We start from the raw sequence: 18,731 nt of genomic DNA, 5'->3' as shown, positions 1-18,731 counted from the left end.
TATGTACAAGAATATAACTACTATAATACTGCTCCTATATACAAGAATATAACTACTATAATACTGCTCCTATATACAAGAATATAACTACTATAATACTGCCCCCTATATACAAGAATATAACTACTATAATACTGCCCCTATATACAAGAATATCACTACTATAATACTGCCCCTATATACAAGAATATAACTACTATAATACTGCTCCTATATACAAGAATATAACTACTATAATACTGCTCCTATATACAAGAATATAACTACTATAATACTGCTCCTATATACAAGAATATAACTACTATAATACTGCCCCTATATACAAGAATATAACTACTATAATACTGCTCCTATATACAAGAATATAACTACTATAATACTGCCCCTATATACAAGAATATAACTACTATAATACTGCCCCTATATACAAGAATATAACTACTATAATACTGCCTCCTATATACAAGAATATAACTACTATAATACTATAAAACACTTTAACCAAAACCGATCTGGTTAATTCTCATATAAAATCTACCAGTAATGTGAATGATCCCCACGACTTCCTTTGCCATGAGGCTTCCAGCACCATATGGGCTCCTGCAATGACAGAAAAGATGCCAAATGTCAGCTGAGTGCCGCCAGCTGGTGGAGGCAACATATGTCATGTGTCAAAGCCGGAACCGAAAAAGTTTAACACTAAAATCTTTGTTAAAAATTGTCAGCTCCCTCCCTCTTCCTCTCTCTCATCATAAGAATGGCTGCACACTGTATACCTGGTCCATCCAGCACTGATCACACTATCTAGTAGTCCGGGGTTTCTCAACCAGAGTGCCTCCAGCTGTTGCAAAACTACAACTTCCAGCATGCCCTTATAGACCCAATATATACACATTGCAACTAGTGGTCTCCATTCTGTGTCTCTCCAGCTTCTGCTAAACTACAACTCCCATCATGCCTTGAAAGATTCAATATACACAAGACCAGTGATCTTCATTCTGTGTAATCTCCAGCTGTTGCAAAACTACAACTCCCATCATGCCATGAAAGATCCAAAATACACTTTAAAGCAGTGTTTCCCAATCAGTGTGTCTCTAGCAGTTGCAAAACTACAACTCCCAGCATGCCCGGACCGAAAACGGCTGTCCGGGCATGCTAGGAGTTGTAGTTTTGCAACAGCTGGAGGCACACTGGCTGGGAAATACTACCCTATATGCTCTAATACTAAATGGTAAGGCACAGTAGGCATGCTGGAAGTTGTAGTTTTGCAACAGCTGGAGGCACACTGGCTGGGAAATACTACGCTATATATTCTAATACTAAATGGTAAGGCAGAGTAGGCATGCTGGAAGTTGTAGTTTTGCAACAGCTGGAGGCACCCTGGTTGGGAAACACTAGACTAGTCATAGGCTCCTTATAGCAGAATATATAATTAAAATCAATACATATATATATATATATTTATATATCACATTCAATCATTGTGGGGGGGGGGGGGGGGGGGGGTACTGTGAGCCCTGCACTGTATACTGCCTGCCACTCAGCTTTCCCAGTCTTTTTAAAAAGAATATCTGTTTGGTGGGGCAGACATAATTGAGCTCTTTAGGAAAGCTGGGTGGCATGCCTACTGTGTGCCACCCAGCTTTCCCAGTTTTTTAAAGCCCCAGCATAGGCTTTTATCTGGGGGTTTTAAAGAACCTTCCACTGAACCAACGTCACGGTATGCCTTTGCGGTTTTTAGGACTTTTCTTGCAGGATCTGTCACCTTTGTCCAGGTAAGCGCAGGCGTATAACACACAGCTTTTCTCCTAAGCACCCTCACACACCCTAACGCACATGCATAGTTTTGCTGCAGGAAACAATCAGTAAAGCTTCTGCTTTCTTGGTGGCGCGAGGCCAGATGAATGCTCAGACGCTGGCGCCAATGCTCATCCACAATACCTTCTGCACATTAACTGGGTACGGCTGGGTGTGATCCCATGGGAGACAGCGCTTGGAACGTTACACATCTGGGAGAATGGAGGGCCAGGGCTGACACTGTCGTCGTATAGGTGGTGGGTGTATGTCACGTAAGGACACAACCACCAGCTGACATAAACCCAGCCGAGAGGGTACTGCACCGCACCATACACTGTCCACACCAGGGTGCCTCCAGCTGTTTCAAAACTACAACTCCCAGCATGCAGGCACCCAGGTTAAGAAACACTGCAATAGAGAATAACTTCCCAATGCAGTAGTCTCCAAACTGTGGCGCTCCAAATATAGCAAAAATGCAATGCCCAGTTAGGAGCTGGCTGTCCAGGCATGCTGGGAGTTGTAGTTTTGTGACCACTGTATTAGGAGCAGTTTTTTTCCCCAACCAGGGTGCCTGCAGCTGTTGCAAAACTACAACACTCAGCATGCGCGGACAGCCAAGACCAGTGCTTTCCAAACTGTGAACCTCCCAGCTGTTGCAAAACTACAACTCCCAGCGTGCCCGAACTGCCAAAGGCTGTCCGGACATGTTGGGAGCTGTAGTTTTGCAACAGCTGGAGGCACCCTTTGAGAAACACTGCTCTAGAGAATAACTTCCACTAATGCAGTGATCTCCAAACTGTGAACCACCAGATATTGCAAAACTACAACTCCTAGCATGCCCGGACAGCCGTTGGCTGTCCGGGCATGCTGGGAGTTGTAGTTTTGCAATATCTGGAGGTACCCTGATTGAAAACACTGCTGGAACAATGCTGGAAGTTGTAGTTTTGCAACAGCTGGAGGCACCCTGATTGAAAACACTGCTCTAGAGAATAACTTCCTAATGCAGTGGTCCCCAAATTGTGCACCTCCAGATATTTCAAACCTAAAACTCCCAACATGCTCGGACAGCCATTGGCATGCTGGGATTGTAGATTTGCAATAGCTGGAGGCACCAAAGTTGGTAAACACTGCTCTAGAGAATAAGTTCCTAATGCAGTGGTCTCCATACTGTCCAGATGCTGAGAGTTGTAGTTGTGCAACATCTGGAGGTCCACAGTTTGGCGACCACTGCATTAGGAACAGTTTTTCCCAACCAGGGTGCCTCAAGCTGTTGCAAAAACTACAACACCCAGCTTGCACGGACAGCCTAGACCAATGCTTTCCAAACTGTGAACCTCCTTGCAGTTGCAAAAATACAACTCCCAGTATACCCGGACAGCCAAAGGCTGTCCGGGTATGTTGGGAGTTGTAGTTTTGCAACAGCTGGAGGCACACTTTGAGAAACACTGCTCTAGAGAATAAGTTCCTAATGCACTAATGCAGTGGTCTCCAAACTGTGCACCACCAGATATTGCCTTTGGCTGTCCGGGCATGCTGGGAGTTGTAGTTTTGCAATATCTGGAGGTACCCGGATTGAAAACACTGCTGGAACAATGCTGGAAGTTGTAGTTTTGCAACAGCAGGAGGCACCCTGATTGAAAACACTACTCTAGAGAATAACTTCCTTATGCACTGGTCTCCAAACAGTGGACCTCCAGATGTTGCAAAACTAAACTCTCAGCATGCCCGGACAGCAGATGGGATGCTGGGGTTGTAGTTTTGCAACAGCTGGAGGCACCAAAGTTGGGAAACACTTCTCTAGAGAATAACTTCCTAATGCAGTGGTCTCCATACTGTCCGGGTGCTGGGAGTTGTAGTTTACCAACATCTGGAGGTCCACAGTTTAAGACCACTGTAAAAATGGAATTAGTATGCGACCATGCAGAGAAATGATCTGCTCAAAGACTGTATCCCACAAGCTGTGCTTAGATACAACTGATCAGCAAACAGTATGATGGGCTCAGCAAACAATAGGGAGGATACACCAGCTCACAGGTTGATGCAGCAGCTCAAATTATTGTATCGCTCAATAAGCTTAGATACAGTGGTTCGGCAGCATGGTATCACACGATAGGATTAGATAATCCCATGACTAAGCATCATGCAGTTTTACAGCTTAGATACACAGGCTTGGCAGACTGTATCTCACATGACAGGCTGAGATACGCCAACTCATCAGCCAGTTCAGTCAGGTGAATAAAGGAAAAGCCTTTTTATAGTTCTCAATTATTAGTAATTTATTTTCCCAGGCCTCCTTGGTAAAATTCAACCGTTCTTGGGAAATAACCACACCCGTACTCGCGACGAAGAGCGTGAGAAACGTGCGAAGATTCTCTCACTTGTCCGGATCATTCCGGGAGTAGACACATTTAGGACGGGGATAAATGGATAATATTATATGTAAAAATGTCATTATTCAGAGTCTAAAATGGTTCCATGGAGCGTCACCCTGTGGAGGACCCGGCATGTGTGCATTACATGGTCAGCTGTGCAATGCTTCATCCCCCCTGCGGAGGTGCTGCTGCAAAATTTAACACTTGCTGCTGAGTCTGCAAACTGATTCCATCTTATCGCTGGGGGAGGGATCTTAGATCTGATCAGCAATTTTTCTAATGAAAATATTAATAGGGGTTTTGCACTTTTTGACCTAGGAGGTAGGTTTCCCATTGAGTGAGCTGAACATGTATTATGCGCACCCTCCCTCCATGATTATTGGTGAAAATGCTCAAAAGAATCTATGGACACATTTTTTGGTGGTCTTCTGATTTTACAGAAAAGGGTCCTTAAAGGGGTACTCCACCGGAAAATTTTTTCTTTTAAATCTACTGGTGCCAGAAAGTTAATCAGATTTGTAAATGACTTCTATTAAAAATATTCCAATCCTTCCAGTACTTATCAGCTGTTGTTTACTACAGAGAAAGTTCTTTTCTTTTTGAATCTCCTTTCTGTCTGACCACAGAGCTCTCTGCTGACACCTCTGTCCATCTTAGGAACTGTCTTGAGTAGGAGCAAATCCCCATAGCAAACATCTCCTGTTCTGGACAGTTCCTGAGACAGACAGAGGTGTCAGCAGAGAGCACTGTGGTCAGACAGAGAGGAAATCCAAAGAGAAAATAACTTCCTGTGGAGCATACAGCAGCTGAGAAGTACTGGAAGGATTAAGATTTTTAAATAGAAGTAATTTACAAATCTGTTTAACTTTATAGCAACAGTTGATTTAAAAGAAAATGTTTTCCAGTGGAGTACCCCTTTAAAGGGGTACTCTGATTTAGGGAAATCTATCTGTTATTCAAAGGATAGGGGATAAGTGTCTGATCCCATGGGGGATCCCCTGCGATCGCTTGCATGGCACCCGGCTCTCCTCGTACATGGAGCGGGGGTCGACACACCCCCTCCATGCATGTCTATGGAAGAGCTGGAGATACACGAGTTAGAGGGGTATTCCAGGGAAAAAAAACTTTTTTTTTTGTATTTATTTTTTAAATCAACTGGCTCCAGAAAGTTAAACATATTTTTAAATTACTTCTATTAAAAAATCTTAATCCTTTCAATAATTATCAGGTTCTGAAGTTGAGTAGTTGTTTTCTGTCTGGCAACAGCGCTCTCTGCTGACATCTCTGCTTGTCTCGGGAACTGCACAGAGTAGAAGAGGTTTGCTATGGGGATTTGCTTCCACTCTTGACAGTTCCCGAGACACGTGTCATCAGAGAGCACTTAGACAGAAAAGAACAACTCAACTTCAGCAGCTCATAAGTACTGAAAGGATTAAGATTTTTTTTAAAAGAACTAATTTACAAATCTGTTTAACTTTCTGGAGCCAATTGATATATATATATATATATATATATATATATATATATATATATAAAAAAAGTTTTTTCCTGGAATACCCCTTTAAGCGCCAAAACACTTATTCCCCCCCCCCCCCCCCCCCTTGGATTGGGGATAGGTTTTCCTAAACAGGAATATCCCTTTATAAGTGTACAAAACTTCTGATATGTCTTAGGTCAGTGTTTTCCAACCAGGGTGCCTCCCGCTGTTGCAAAACTGCAACTCCCAGCATGCCCGGACAGCCGTTGGCTGTCCGGGCATGCTTGGAGTTGTAGTTTTGCAACAGCTGGAGGCACCCTGGTTGGGAAACACTGTCTTAGGGACATGTAAAGTCCTTATTGGTCAGGTCCTGAATTAGAATGAGTAGCGTGCTCCTCTCCTTGCTCTGCGACTATGAGACCTGGACAACCTTATAGACTTGCATTGCATGTTCGTCCAGGTTACGTGACACAGAGCTGGGGGAGGAAGCTCCGGCTTTTTCTTGTACAATCAGACCCCGACCAATAAAAATTTGTGATATCGCTCAAAGACATATCAAAAGTTTTTCTAAATGACAGGTACACCTTAAAGGGGTACTCCTGTGGAAACCTTTTTATTTTTTAAATCAACTGGTGCCAGAAAGTTAAACAGAAAAATCTTTATCCTTCCTGTACTTATTAGCTGCTGAATACTACAGAGGAAATTCTTTTCTTTTTGGAACACATTGCTCTCAGGTGAAATCACGAGCACAGTGCTCTCTGCTGACATCTCTGTCCATTATAAGAACTTTCCAGAGTAGGAGAAAATCCCCATAGCAAACATATGCTGCTCTGGACAGTTCCTAAAATGGACAGAGATGTCAGCAGAGAGCACTGTGCTCGTGATGTCAGCAGAGAGCTCTGTGTTCCAAAAAGGAAAATAATTCCCTCTGTAGTATTCAGTAGCTAGTAAGTACTGGAAGGATTAAGATTTTTTAATAGAAGTAATTTACACATCTGTTTAACTTTCTGGCACCAGTTGATTAAAAAAAAAAAAAAAAAAAAAAAAAAAAAAGTTTTCCACCAAAGTACCCCTTTAAGAGTACGGTCCCACGTAGCGATTATTTAGCGTAATTCATGCAACATCTGCCGTGCAGTGGAAAATACGCTGCGTATTCTCCGATGAGCGTACACTCGGGGCTTTCCCGCCGCAGCAGTGTGTACGCACTAATGTTAAGAGGCGGGACCCCGCTCTGACGTGACTATGACGAGGGGCCCCGTCTCCAAACCTCACTGCACACAGGGCTGTGGCGGGTTAACCCTGTGTGTTTGCTCATTGAAGAATACACAGCCTATTTCCCACTGCGCAGCCTGAAATACGCTGCGTAAGTGCCACGTGGGACCGTACCCTAAGAGAGTGTCCCCTTTATCACCACCATATCCTTTAAAGGGCAAGTTCAAAGCTTTAGCTTGGGCAAACTCAGGCCACGCTCTGCGAAGTTCCTCTCATCAAAAAAACTTTTGATGTATTATAGATTAATGTATGCAGAATAACTTTACAATTGCATGTTATTAAAAAATATTCTTCTTTCTATTTAATTTTCCACTTTGAAGAAATGACCACTAGGGGTCTCCCTACCAGTCCTGGCAGCAAGCATTTCAGACTCATGCTGGAGTCCTAAACACTACGAGCTGCCAGGCTGCTTTGTTCACAAAGAAGAACACCCAGAGCTGCCAGCATGCTTTGTTCACAGCCTGTTTGGCTGTGAACAAAGCAGACTGGCAGCTCTGAGTGTTTAGGACTCCAGCATGAGTCTGAAATGCTTGCTGACAGGACTGATCGGGAAAAATACAATAGAAAGAAGCATATTTTTCATTAACATGCTATTGGAAACTTATTCAGCATTCATTAATCTAAAATATATCAAAAGTTTATTTGATGAGAGGTCCCCTTTAAAACGGAACCTGCTGAGCGCGGTAGGGTTGCCTTGACGGCCCTGAGTCTCATACTTGAGCTAGAGATTGCGTGGGCTTACAAATTTGGACTTTAATGTAGTGATCCCCAACCTGTGATGGGATGGCATGATGGGAGTTTCAGTTCTGCAACAGCTTGAGAGCCCCAGGTTGGAAAACACTGCTCTAAAGCTATAGATACCTAGGGATTTATCAATTTTACCTGTTGACAGTTTCTTTTTACCCTTTTTTTTTTCACTTTCGTGGTTTTCGTGGACATTATAAATTTGGTACAAGTTGTTAGTAATTTTGGCTCAAATGTTGAAATCAGCCGTTCCCAGCGCCTTTTATACAGAACTTACCACCACAGAGGACGCGTATTTTACCCCTTGTGCAGCCATTTCGGAGTCCCTGCTGCAGTATATCAGCAAGCGACATGAGTTACCGTATTTATCGGCGTATAACACGCACTTTTTAGGCTAAAATTTTTAGCCTAAAGTCTGTGTGCGTGTTATATGCCGATACACCCCCAGGAAAGCCAGGGGGAGAGAAGCGGCGCCGACAGCCAGGGGGAGAGAAGGGGCAGCGGCACCCATTGCCGGCGCCGCTGCCCCGTTGCCTCCCCCCATCCCCGGTGGCATAATTACCTGAGTCGGGTCCGCGCTGCTCCGCTGCTCCAGGCCTCCGTCGTTGTTATGCGCTGAACGGCGCAGCGCATGACGTCAGAGCGCCGCGCCGTGCATAGCAACGACGCTGGGGACGCACGACGGAGGCCTGGAGCAGCGCGGACCCGACTCTGGTAATTATGCCACCGGGGATGGGGGGAGGCAACGGGGCAGCGGCGCCGGCAATGGGTGCCGCTGCCCATTCTCTCCCCCTGGCTGTCGATAACCAGGGGGTGAAAAGGGCCGACAGCAGCGCTATAGACCTCAGGAAAGGCAGGGGGAGAGAAGCGGGCAGCGACGGCCTCTCTCCCCCTGCCTTTCCTGGGGGTATATCGGGGTATACACGCGCACCCTCATTTTACCATGGATATTTGGGTAAAAAACTTTTTTTACCCAAATATCCTTGGTAAAATGAGGGTGCGTGTTATAGGCCGTGGTATACCCCGATAAATACGGTATTTTCTTTTGTGGGGTTTATATATATATCATGTGAAATGGATTTTATTTTCAAGTTGAGTAGTTTTTTTTTTTTTTTTACTGTAGTGCAGTGGTCTTCAACCTGCGGACCTCCAGATGTTGCAAAACTACAATTCCCAGCATGCCCGGACAGCCGTTAGCTGTCCGGGCATGCTGGGAATTGTAGTTTTGCAACATCTGGAGGTCCGCAGGTTGGAGACCACTGCTTTAGTGCTTACCTTTCCTGAACCTGTGTGGCCATGTCCAATGCTGGCTCAACGGAGGTTGAAGGTTCCTCAGAGACAACTATGTCGCAGGATAGTATTGAGCAGCCCTGGAGGCGGCGCTGCTTTTATGTTTTTAATGTATTTTGACGCCTTTACATTTTCTGACATTGGTAATTGTGTTTTCCATGTGCAAAATTTCTTGGCGGGGATTTTTACGCAAAAAAAAACAACTGGATTTGCGCCAAAGATCGATTGGCGCAAATGATGAATTGCTGACTAAAGTTGAAATCACACACAGGACTGTGTGATTTTGAGAAAGTTGTAAAAATGACAGTGGAGAAGATGCGCCAAACTTTGGCGCAAAAAGACACTGCGCCAAAGTTACGTGAAAAAAAACACATAAATCCTTTGATAAATACCCCCCATAAGGAGTATATATATTCATTCACTGAATTACAATTAGGAGTCTCTCCAGCGGACGTTAATCCTTCATTTCCTGGCTGAGTACGGTATAATATTACCTGGGTGCCGCTGCTTGTCGGGGAGGCCTGGGAAGGAGACGAGGGCCATGAATTGTCAGACATTAGATAATATGAGGTTGATGGGTAATGACAGGGAGCGGATACAGCTCCTCTATAATGTGGTCTTACACAATAATCACCTTGATTTTAATTACTTAGTATTCATATAAGTTAATTGAGGAGTACTGAGCTGTCTTAAAGGGGCCACACACTCTGAGGCCAGCGGCTTGTAATAGCTCGATATACTGTATATTTGATGCAAAGGTCTTTGGAGATTATATGGGGAGTGATCAGGGTGCTGGGGGGCTTCTGCACTTCCTAACGCCCATTTTATTGAAGTCCGCTTCTCCCCCAGATAACAGAGGACAACAGCATTAATTCACCTATCCTACAGCTGGATATCCTAAAGCTTTGGTCTCCAAACTGTGGACCTCCAGCTAATGCAAAACTACAGCTCCTAGTATGCCCAGACAGCCAACGACTGTCATATGGATCCAGAGAAACATGGCCTGGTCAGATGGATCCAGATCTCTATAGATAAACATGTCCTGGTCAGATGGATCCAGATCTCTATAGAGAAACATGTCCTGGTCAGATGGATCCAGATCTCTATAGAGAAACATGACCTGGTCAGATGGATCCAGACCTCTATAGAGAAACATGACCTGGTCAGATGGATCCAGATCTCTATAGAGAAACATGACCTGGTCAGATGGATCCAGACCTCTATAGAGAAACATGGACTGGTCAGATGGATCCAGATCTATATGGAGAAACATGTCCTGGTCAGATGGATCCAGATCTATAGAGAAACATGTCCTGGTCAGATGGATCCAGATCTCTATAGAGAAACATGGCCTGGTCAGATGGATCCAGATCTCTATAGAGAAACATGGCCTGGTCAGATGGATCCAGATCTCTATAGAGAAACATGGCCTGGTCAGATGGATCCAGATCTCTATAGAGAAACATGGCCTGGTCAGATGGATCCAGATCTCTATAGAGAAACATGGCCTGGTCAGATGGATCCAGATCTCTATAGAGAAACATGACCTGGTCAGATGGATCCAGATCTCTATAGAGAAACATGGCCTGGTCAGATGGATCCAGATCTCTATAGAGAAATATGGCCTGGTCAGATGGATCCAGATCTCTATAGAGAAACATGGCCTGGTCAGATGGATCCAGATCTCTATAGAGAAACATGTCCTGGTCAGATGGATCCAGATCTCTATAGAGAAACATGTCCTGGTCAGATGGATCCAGATCTCTATAGAGAAACATGGTCTGGTCAGATGGGTCCAGATCCCTATAGAGAAACATGGCCTGGTCAGATGGATCCAGATCTCTGTAGAGAAACATGACCTGGTCAGATGGATCCAGATCTCTGTAGAGAAACATGACCTGGTCAGATGGATCCGGATCTCTGTGGAACAACATGGCCTGCCAATTAATGAAATAAATATATCAGCCATATTTAGGATCTTCTCTCGCAGTGGTTTGCAACCTGCGGCTCAAGGTGTTGCATAACTACATGATCGTACCTGAAGAAGAAACCAGATCGATTTCAAAACACGTTGTACGTTTTATCCGTTCATTAAAATGTTTTTAAAACTTTGGCCAGACTGACCCTCATTACTGGCAGCGCCTGGTACCCTCTAGGAGGATGTGGTCTGGAGTTTCGTATTTGCTTAACTACTTGAGGCCCTGACCCAGAGTGAGGCTGCCAGGACCGGCTAGAAGTTGTAGTTTTGCAATTAAGGTTGGAGATCCCTGTACTAGTATCAATGCACATAAACTTTATACATGTGTAATACTGAACACCGATCCCTGCCAAGAGGTCAGAGGTAAGGAAAACAAGGGGGCACTTACATTTTAACTGTGGGAACCACTACAGGTAAAGTATCTCAAATTATCTGATTACCAAAATGATGACACGTGTTGTCTCACCTGTGACTAACCAGGCGCGGCTGGGATTCCCAACTGCAGGAGTCATCCCTATTGTCACCATATAGTATATACATATTATTCCAATCTCACTGCCCTGCAAATACATAAATTATAATGTATCAGTGATAAATGACGGGATAAATATAGATTATACTTCCACCTTGTTTTTTTATGGACCTTGTTAAGTCTCCGGTCCTCATCATCTTATGAAGACGTTTTATGAGGTTCAAAAGATCAGGTTCACTTCTGAGGAACTGGAACAATGTATTGGGGGAAATGATTATCTAGCTATTCCTTACTATAGTGCAAGAATTAACATAAACTCTTATATGGACATAAAGTACAGTGGGCCCTCAAGTTACAATATTAATTGGTTCCAGGGCGACCATTGTATGTTGAAACCATCGTATGTTGAGACCAGAACTCTATGGAAACCTGGTAATTGGTTCTGAAGCCACCAAAATGTCATCCAAAAAATAGGAAAAAGTGAGGATTAAAGATAAATAAGTAGATAACTGATACAGATAAAGCAAATCCTTACATATAAAAGTAAGAAAGATCTGTTGGGAGCTGTAATCACTGTCTATTTCAGTGTTTCCCAACCAGGGTGCCTCCAGCTGTTGCAAAACTACAACTCCCAACATGCCCGGACAGCCTTCGGCTGCCCGGGCATGCTGGGAGTTGTAGTTTTGCAACAGCTGGAGGCAACCTCTTTGGGAAACACTGGTCTATGTAGAGGACAGAAGTTGCTTCTGTACAGTACACGCAATGTTCTAAAAAAAGGAAAATGGAGCCGCCCTCACCTGATGTCCAAAGGAGCAGCTAAATGTGGCACAGGTAAAGAGTACAGAACATGTAATACCTCCCTGTACTGTAGGGGGCGCTACCAGACACCAGTCAGTGCATACACTTCAGTAATACAGGTAAAGAGTACAGAACATGTAATACCTCCCTGTACTGTAGGGGGCGCTACCAGACACCAGTCAGTGCATACACTTCAGTAATACAGGTAAAGAGTACAGAACATGTAATACCTCCCTGTACTGTAGGGGGCGCTACCAGACACCAGTCAGTGCATACACTTCAGTAATACAGGTAAAGAGTACAGAACATGTAATACCTCCCTGTACTGTAGGGGGCGCTACCAGACACCAGTCAGTGCATACACTTCAGTAATACAGGTAGAGTACAGAACATGTAATACCTCCCTGTACTGTAGGGGGCGCTACCAGACACCAGTCAGTGCATGCACTTTAGGAATACACAGGTTTTACCAGTGAAATATCCATTCTGATTGGTCGGTTCTTCCAGCCATTGACACGTTTCGCAGATTCCATAGCATTGTATGTTGAGTCTGGTTTCAAGTTACAATGGTCCAGAAAAGACCATTGTATGTTGAAACTATTGTAAGTTGAGGCCATTGTAAGTTGAGGGATCACTGTATTGGAGTTGATCTCCTTTGCAGGTATAACAGTCTTCATTCTTTTAAAAAGACTTTCTATAAGATGTCGGTGTCTGTGGGAATTTTTGACCATTTGTGAGGTCAGACACTGGTGTTGGAGGAGAGGACCCGGATCACAATCTCCATTCTAGTTCATCCTGGAGGTGTTGGATGGGGTTGGGGTCCGGGCTCTGTGCGGCCGATCACGTTCTTTATGGAGTCAGCAGAGCATTAGTGACACAGCTGATGGGGAAAGATCCAGCAGGGGAGACATGTCCTGATGTGACTCCTATAGAACGACCCATCCTATCACCAATGTCTGTAGAGGCGACTGTATTGGTTGGGGCTCTATTATACACCTGTGGCAATGGGGCAGAATGAGACCCTGGAATCAGGACTTGTGCAAGGATTTTTGCCACCCTAAGCAAAAGCTAATTTTGCCGCCCCTTGACTCGACCCATTGGCCCGCCCTTTGACACACCCCACTTATTACTGGGGTGACACACTTTAACAAGCCCCCCTCCTCATGTAATTAGTTTATTACGGGGGTGACACACTGTAACAAACCTCCTCTTCATGCTGCTGGATGAGCGAGTGGTTTGGATGCTGGTTGTCTAACTTTCTTGTGGCAGGCAGAGCGGCGCCCCCCATCAAGAAGGCGCTCTAGGTGGCTGCCTACTTTGCCTGTGGCCAGCCCTGCCTGGAATATAATAGCGAGGCCCATGACTTCTCTGCATATAGTGTACATCAGATGATAATCCCCCAGTTCCCCCAATGAAATTGGCCTAATTTAAGATATTTTAGATCTCTGGGTAGGGATGAAAACCTTTGCAGTGGAAAAAGTGATGAGTATCCTATAATCCGATTGCTTCTTTAATTTTTTAGAGGACTTAAAAAAATTTAAAATTATAATAATAATAATGATTATTATTATAATAAAAACTAATTAAAAAAACTATAATAAAAAAATTATAATAATAATTAAATATAATAATAAAAAATATATATAATAATAAATACATAAATAATGAAAATAATACTACTACTACTAATGGAAGCAATCTGATTGGTCGCTATAGAGATGAGCGAGTAAATTCGATTCGTCACGAACTTCTCGGCTCGGCAGTTGATGTCTTATCCTGCATAAATTAGTTCAGCTTTCAGGTGCTCCGGTGGGCTGGAAAAGGTGGATACAGTCCTAGGAGACTCTTTCCTAGGACTGTATCCACCTTTTCCAGCCCACCGGAGCACCGGAAAGCTGAACTAATTTATGCAGGAAAAGTCAGCAACCACCGAGCTGAGAAGTTCGTGACGAATCGAATTTACTGTAAGTTCGCTCATCTCTAGGTCGCTATGAGAAACTGGTCACCTTCTCCTCTGCACAAGTTTTGATAAATCTCCCCCCCCCCACCTGGGTGAATCCTGTAGAAAGTTGCACCAACAAAAGCCGCATGCCTCAGGCTCTTCCCGCTTGCCCACAAATATTGGTTGAGTTGCCAACTTACGCCCAACTTCAATGTTTCCTTATGAAGGCAAAAAGAAAAAAATTCTACTGATTCTACTCATTTTTACCTGGAATTATGTCACAATTTTTTGTAACATCTTGTAAAAAAAATAAATAAAAAGGGAAATATTCACTATATGTTGCAATCTTACCGCAGGATGTAATTAGTTACACACAACATTTTGGCAAGGATAGATAAAGGTCCGGATGTGTGCAACTATACCTGCCTAAAGCGTTACATATACATCTTCCATAAAACTATATGCGCAGACAATACAAATAAGTCATATACTGTATGATCCACATCTTAATGAAAGTGAAACAAGTCCCGGGCACCTAGCGGGAGCTGCCTTGGCATCCATGGGGTTAAAGACACCTGACTCAGTAAAGTGATCATTTTCCCTGGGGCTCCCACAACCACAGCAAAAAAAAAAAAAAAAAAATTAGGAGGGAGGCGGGACTTGGGCCAGCCAATCAACTGCCTGAGGTATAGGTGGATGAAACAAAGTGGGCGGGGCTTGTAGTTGATTCATTAAAATGTGTCGGAGCGTGGGAACAGGGACAGGATTTCTTCCCAGCAGAGTCTGGTACAAAAGGCAGAGAAAGAAAGGAGGAGGAGACCAGGGCTGGTAGGAAATAACAAGAGAGAGGGACAGCAATGGGGCCCCTCCTCCGGAGCGAACGCAAGCTCCTGGGACAAGTGTCTGGAAAGAATGCAGATGCACTTGATCTGTAGCGATGCAAGAATCAGGTTTACATGCAGATACAGCAGTGGTCTCCAACCTGCGGACCTCCAGATGTTGCAAAACTACAACTCCCAGCATGTTGGGAGTTGTAGTTTTGCAACCTCTGGAGGTCCGCAGGTTGGAGACCACTGAGATACAGTATTAAGTGCAATCTCCATAGTGTGCATAGTAATAATTTACCCTATACAGCAGTGATCCCCTACCTGAGGCACTCCAGCTGCTGAAGAACTACAACTCCCAGTATGCCCCTGCTGAAGGTTCACTGTTACATGGTGACAGCAGGGTGACCGTCCTCAGGGTTGCCCTATAAATAAAGTTTATTAGGAAAAAAAAAAAAAAATCAACTGCAACTATTTGATACATTGTGACAAGACACACAGCTATAATAAGAGTCACAATGTGGCGGATAAATTCTGCAACTGATTGTTCCATACATGCAAATTAAAAAAAATTACACAGATACAGTATCAAGTGCAACTCTATAGTCCTAATAATCTACCCTATACAGCAGTGGTCCCTACCTGAGGCTCTCCAGCTGCTGCAACACTACAACTCCCAGAATGCTGTCAGGGCATGCTGGGCATTATAGCTTTGCAACACCTAGGGCAGTGGTCTTCAACCTGCGGACATCCGGATGTTGCAAAACTACAACTCCCAGCATGCCCGGACAGCCGTTGGCTGTCCGGGCATGCTGGGAGTTGTAGTTTTGCAACATCCGGAGGTCCGCAGGTTGAAGACCACTGACCTAGGGGTTCCCTGTTACATGGCGATGGTGATACATTGTAACAAGACATGCAGCTATAATAAATAAAATATTATAGTAGAATATAAAAAGCCACGATAAGGCCGGGTTCACACCACGCTTTTGCAATACAGTTTCCCGTATCAGGTTTTGGATGAAAAACGGATTCCTCAAAACCGGACTAAACTGTATCAAAACGTGTGGACAAATTTTAATCCGTATACGGTTTGAAAAATGATGTCCGGTTGCATCCGCTTTTTTAAGAAAAAATAAACGTATACGTTTTTAACTTTTCATTCCATTATGAATAAAGTTTCACTTGTTTGATGGAAATTCCAAGAAACAAACTGTGCAAAGTCAAAAAACGTATGGAGAAAACCGTATGGAACCGTACGCACATACAGTTTTGTACGGTTCCCATTGACTCCCATGTTAAAAAATTTAATAAATGAATATACGTTTCAATACGGTTTTTCATCCGGACCAAAATCCGTGGTAGGCTACGGTTTTGGGTATGGGAAAAAACTGACAAAACCGTACAGGATGCAAAACGGACACAACCTGATGCATCTTTTGGCGTACGGTTTTCAATGGAGAGTCAATGCATACGGTTTTCAATACGGTTCCGTACGTTTTTTAAATTGAAAACGTTTATGGGAACTGTATTGCAAAAACGTGGTGTGAACCCGGCCTAAGGCTGGGTTCACACTACGATTTGTAAGTACGGTTCCCGTATACGGCTGGGAGGAGGGGGCGGGGTTTAATTGCGGCGCCCGCACTCAGCCGTATTCGGGAACCGTATTTAATGCATGTCTATGAGACAACCGGAGTGAACCGCAGCCTCCGGTCAGCTGCTTTTTCGGCCATATGCGGTTTCCCGACCGCAGGCAAAAACGTGGTCGACCACGTTTTTGCCTACGGTCGGGGAACCGCATACGGACGAAAACGCAGCCGTCCGGAGGCTGCGGTTCACTCCGGTCGGCTCATAGACATGCATTAAATACGGTTCCCCTATATGGCTGAGTGCGGGCGCCGCTATTAAGCCCCGCCCCACTCATCCCAGCCGTATACAGGAACCGTACTTACAAATCGTAGTGTGAACCCTAAGCCGGATAAGTTGGATAACTGCAGAGAATTCTGCTATTAATACAAATAAAAAATCCACCATGGCCAAATCTGCACGGGATCAGGCGATTGTTCACACGGTGGATTTGAAAGGAAATCTGCGCTGTGTGAACCACTAAAATCAAAGGATTTTAGAAGGGGTTCAATGTAGAACAGTGTTTCCAAACCAGTGCGCCCCCAGCTGTTGCAAGACTAACTCCCGAAATGTAGTTTGCAACAGCTGGAGGCTCTGTGTTCCCCCCAACCATTGTGCCTGACGTGTATAAAGGTTTTACATTGTGAATATGCACTGTAACACACCCGTGTTCATATTGTAGTGCGTATATTGCAGCGCAACGTTTCCCAATTTACGTTGCGGATCCATTGCAGACTTATTTTCCTTCAGTAGAAGTCAGAATCTACAATGTGATTGCTGCAGCTTTCGTTGTGGAAACGATGCATATACCCCACCATACTCTTGATTTTCTTACAGCACCACCCCGGTCCACAGTTTGTGTCTGGTATTGCAGCACAGCTCTATTACAGTGCATGGGACTGAGCTGCAGTACAACACATACGGCAAACTGTGGAAGCGTTTTTCTAATCCTGGACAACCTCTTTAAAGAGGTTATTCCAGGAAAAAACTTTTTTTTTTATATATCAACTGGCTCCAGAAAGTTAAACAGATTTGTAAATTACTTCTATTAAAAAATCTTAATCCTTTCAGTACTTATGAGCTGCTGAAGTTAAGGTTGTTCTTTTCTGTCTAAGTGCTCTCTGATGACACGTGTCTCGGGAACCGCCCAGTTTAGAAACAAATCCCCATAGCAAAACCTCTTCTACTCTGGACAGTTCCCGAGACACGTGTCATCAGAGAGCACTTAGACAGAAAAGAACAACCTTAACTTCAGAAGCTCATAAGTACTGAAAGGATTAAGATTTTTTAATAGAAGTAATTTACAAATCTGTTTAACTTTCTGAAGCCAGTTGATTATATATATATATATATATATATATATATATATATATATAAAAAGTTTTTTTTCCTGGATAACCCCTTTAATCTAGTGCAGAGTTTCCCCAAATAGTGTGCCTCCAGCTGTTGCAAAACTTTAAAGTCTGTCCAAGCATGCTTTAGGTGCTATATTGGAGCATATTGTGTAGTGTTTCCAGGCCAGTGTGCCTCCAGCTGTTGCAAAACTACAACTCCCAGCATGCCCGGACAGCCAAAGGCTGTCCGGGCATGCTGGGAGTTGTAGTTTTGCAACAGCTGGAGGCACACCGTTTGAAAAACCCTGATCTAATGTGTTTGGCCAACCTGAAAGGGATATCCAGTATTACAAAAACATAGCCACTTTCTTCCAAAAACAGCGCCACCACTGTCCTCGGCTCCATTCACTTCAACAGAGTTCAGCTGCAATACCGCACACAAACTGGGAACAAGAGTGGCGCTGTTTCTAGAAGAAATCAGCTCTGTTGTTATAAGCCTGTTGGGGGGAGATTTATCAAAAGCTGTATAGAGGAAAAGCGGCCCAGTTGCCCATAGCAACCAATCAGATCGCTTCTATCAAGACCTCTGCAAATTGAAAGAAGCGATCTGATTGGTCGTTAAGGGCAACTGGTACCCTTTTCCTCTGCACAGATTTTGATAAATCTCCCCCCCACTGTGTACACAGTCTTAGCCCCCATCCCACCCACCGCAAGTCGTTCTCTACGTACAAGGAGTACAGCATCCGAAACTTAGCGATCAGTCACCTGCTCCATACAGTCTTCATCTTCCTCTTCCATCAAGTCTTTA

At 44.1% G+C, this 18,731-nt stretch overlaps 1 long non-coding RNA gene across 1 annotated transcript; it reads right to left on the bottom strand.

Annotated features, from left to right (window-relative positions):
* Positions 1-539: 539 nt before the first annotated feature.
* LOC130290309 (uncharacterized) lies at positions 540-18,729 on the bottom strand. The gene is made up of 4 exons (XR_008847563.1): positions 18,653-18,729; positions 15,291-15,391; positions 11,397-11,490; positions 540-600 (listed from the first exon to the last, which is right to left on the bottom strand). It is a non-coding gene; the product is annotated as an uncharacterized LOC130290309 (long non-coding RNA).
* Between the last annotated feature and the right edge of the window lie 2 nt (positions 18,730-18,731).

Source organism: Hyla sarda, chromosome 9, assembly GCF_029499605.1.
Source record: "Hyla sarda isolate aHylSar1 chromosome 9, aHylSar1.hap1, whole genome shotgun sequence".
NCBI classification, from domain to species: domain Eukaryota; kingdom Metazoa; phylum Chordata; class Amphibia; order Anura; family Hylidae; genus Hyla; species Hyla sarda.
Note: the sequence above shows the minus strand (reverse complement) of the source record. Positions and strands in the feature narration are given on the sequence as shown.